This window comes from Astatotilapia calliptera, chromosome 3 (assembly GCF_964374335.1).
Source record: "Astatotilapia calliptera chromosome 3, fAstCal68.1, whole genome shotgun sequence".
NCBI lineage: Eukaryota > Metazoa > Chordata > Actinopteri > Cichliformes > Cichlidae > Astatotilapia > Astatotilapia calliptera.
In genome coordinates this window covers 55,653,681-55,657,297 of record NC_137424.1, presented here as the reverse complement: position 1 = coordinate 55,657,297, position 3,617 = coordinate 55,653,681, and positions in this window count along the sequence as shown.

Sequence of the window (3,617 nt, the reverse complement as noted above, 5' to 3'; positions counted from 1 at the left end):
GATGGGGGTGTCAGTCAGGATGATGGTGGGGAGTGGGGCTGTGTGCTTCCTGAAGTCCACAATAATCTCCACTGTCTTCTGGGCATTCAGCACCAGGTTGTTGTGGCTGCACCAGGACACCAGACGTTCAACCTCCCTCCTGTAGGCAGACTCATCCCCATCCGAGATGAGTCCAATAACGGTGGTGTCATCTGCAAACTTGATTAGCTTGACAGAATGGTGGGTGGAGGTGCAGCAGTTAGTATACAGGGAGAAGAGCAGAGGAGAAAGAACACAGCCCTGAGGGGAGCCGGTGCTGATGGTCCGGGAGTCCGAGACATTCTTTCCCAGCCTCACGTGCTGCTTCCTGTCCGTCAGGAAGTCAGTGATCCACCGGCAGATGGGATCAGGCACATTCATCTGGGAAAGCTTGCCTCGGAGATGGTCTGGAACGATGGTGTTGAAGGCAGAGCTGAAGTCCACAAACAGGATCCTGGCGTAGGTTCCTGGGGAGTCCAGATGCTGCAGGATGAAGTGTAGGGCCATGTTGATGGCGTCATCTACAGACCTGTTGGCTCTATATGCAAACTGCAGGGGGCCCAGGAGGGGGGCTGTGAGGGTCTTGAGATAGGAGAGAACCAGGCGCTCAAAAGACTTCATGACCACAGATGTCAGAGCCACGGGTCTGTAGTCATTTAGTCCAGTGATCCTAGGTTTCTTGGGGACAGGGATTATGGTAGAGGACTTGAAGCAGGCAGGCACATGACATGCCTGCAGTGAGGAGTTGAAAATGCCAGAAAACACTGGGGCCAGCTCGTTTGCACAGTGTCTGAGGGTGGCAGGAGACACACCGTCTGGGCCGGGAGCTTTTCGAGCATTCAGACTCTTAAACTGCTTCCTCACACCTTCTTCATGAATATGAAGAGTTGTAGTGGGAGGAGGTGGTGTGAAATCCTCTTTTGTGTGGGATGAGGAGGGGGGTGTTGTAGGTGAAGTGTTTGAAGGTGGTGATGGCTCTATGGAGGGGGGAGAGGTAGGGGGAATGAGTGTCCAAAGTGTCTCTATTGTTGGGGCCGTTGGAGGTGTGAAGGCTGCCTGATGGCTCGTCAAAACGGCAGTAAAAGTCGTTAAGGGTGTTGGCCAAGAGCAAGTCATCAGTGGAGTGGGGGGTTTTGGCTTGTAGTTGGTGATATTCCTAAAACCTTTCCACACAGAGGCCGAGTCATTCTCTGAGATCTGCTGCTGCATCTTTTCAGAGTGCTGATGTTTAGCAATGTACACTTCTTTAGTGAACCTGTACTTGGCCTCTCTGTAGCAGTCCCTGTCTCCGCTTCTGAACGCCTTTCTCTTTTCCAGCCACAGCTTTTTGAGTTTAGGAGTAAACCAGGGTTTGTCATTGTTATAACTCACCCTGGTGCGTGATGGCACAATGCTGTCCTCACAGAAGTGGATATAGGAGGTGACAGTGTCCGTAAACTCATCCAAGCTGTTAGAAGCAGCCTTCATTGTGTCCCAGTCTGTAGACTCCAAACACATGCGAAGCTCCTCCACAGCCCCGTTGCTCCACAGTTTTTTGGTCCTCATGACAGGTTTGGAGAGCTTCAGCCTCTGTCTGTACGCGGGGATTAGGTGGATCATGACGTGGTCAGAAAGTCTGAGTGAAGCGCGGGTCACCGCACGATAGGCCCCGCTGATCGTGCTGTAACAGTGGTCTAATGTCCTCTCCTCTCTGGTCGGGCATTTAATATACTGCTTGTATTTGGGAAGCTCATGGCTCAGATTGGCTTTGTTAAAGTCCCCAAGAGCAATGATGAGAGAGTCCGGGAATGTCCGCTCCATGTGCAGTATCTGCTCCGCGAGTGCGCACTGAGCTGCCTGCGCATCCGCATCTGGCGGGATGTAAACAGCGGCCAGGATGAATGAAGCAAACTCCCGCGGAGAATAAAACGGTTTGCAGTGAATAAAAAGGTATTCCAGAGAGGAAGAGCAGTGCTGAGCAATCACTGTTACATCTGTGCACCAGCCACTATTAATGTAGAAGCAGACACCTCCACCTTTGGTCTTACCAGAGAGAGAGGCCTGCCGGTCCGCGCGCAGCAGATGGAAGCCTTCCAGCTTGAGCGCGCAGTCCAGGATGTCCTCACAGAGTCACGACTCCGTAAAACATAAGACACAGGAGGAGGCAAAGTCTCTGTTCATGCTTCTCATCAGGGCCAGCTCGTCTATTTTATTCCTGAGTGAGCGTACATTGGAATGGAAGATCCCAGGAAGAGCAGTTCGCAGTCCACGTCTCCTCAGACGCACGAGTGCGCCGGCTCGCTTACCTCTCTTTCGGCGTCTCACTTTCCTGATCAGAGTCTGCAGTAAATCTGCCGCAGATGCGACAAATATTGGAAGTAAATCCGCAGGTGTTGTAGTCCTGTAGTTAAGAAGCTCTTCTCTGGTGTAAGAATATCCAGAGCGTTCTCACTCCCGAGGCGTAACATGTCGACGTTTTGTCACGTCCCGCGGCGTTCCTGAGGAACGCGAAAGGAGACCTTCGGCGTTCTTATGGTACGCGGCGGGTTATGGCTGGAATCCAGTGAATGACACTTCCGCGGTAATAGACGTTCCAGCCCTGTATTCCAGCCCTAAACCTAACCTTATCCCTAGCCCTAACCATAACCTTATTCCTGACCTTAACCAGGTCTTTAATGATGTTAAATAGCGTGTTTCTAAGCAATTTGAAGAAAAAGAGCGAACATGTGTAGATTCAGTCCAGACGGTTCTCATATGTCCTCTTTTTTCCGAGGTCGTCATTTAGGAACGTGGTGGGTAGCCGAAAACGTAATATGGTGATGATTTGTCACCTAGCGTAAAATGTTACGCTTTGGGAGTGAGAACGGGTTGTAATATCCAGAGGAGTGCCCAGACACAGAAGTTATGCACAAAAACAAAACAGAAGTAACGCACTGAAGCACCAGGGCATCCATACGCGGCGCCATCTTGGATAGATTCAGAGCAGTGTTTAAATCTCGAGGATTTATGCATATCCTGATTTCATCTTTGCCCTTCTTGTTGGTGGCTACCATGGAAGACACCCAGTCTGTCGGCTCTGAGACGGGAGTAATGACGCCTAATTTCTCCATCCTGACCAGCTCTGCCTTGACCCTGTCTTTCATGGCCAAAGGGATGCGATGTGCTGGGCGAACAACTGGTTTCACATCTGGGTTCAGTGTCATGCGATAGGTGACTGGCAACCTCCCAAGCTCATCAGAAAATAACTCGCTGCATTCTGTGATAAGCTGTTATCACAGAATATAGCTGACAGGTCATCTGCAGACATGCTCAATTGGTGGACGTCATTGCTGAATGATACAAGTCCCATTTCTCTGCATGCACATAGTCCAAGTATTGGCTGAACATCTTCATTAATAACAAAGAATGATAGCACATGTGGCTGCCCATGCAGAAAACACTGCAGCTTAATTACACCTGAGGTTTGAATCTTGCTGCCTCCAAATGCTACTAGGTTAACGGACTTGGGGTGTGCTTTCATTTGTTTATCTGCTCTTATAATGTTAACTGTTTTCTTGGGAACCACATTACATTTAGCACCTGTGTCCACCTTCATCTCAACAGGAATCCCATTAATCTGC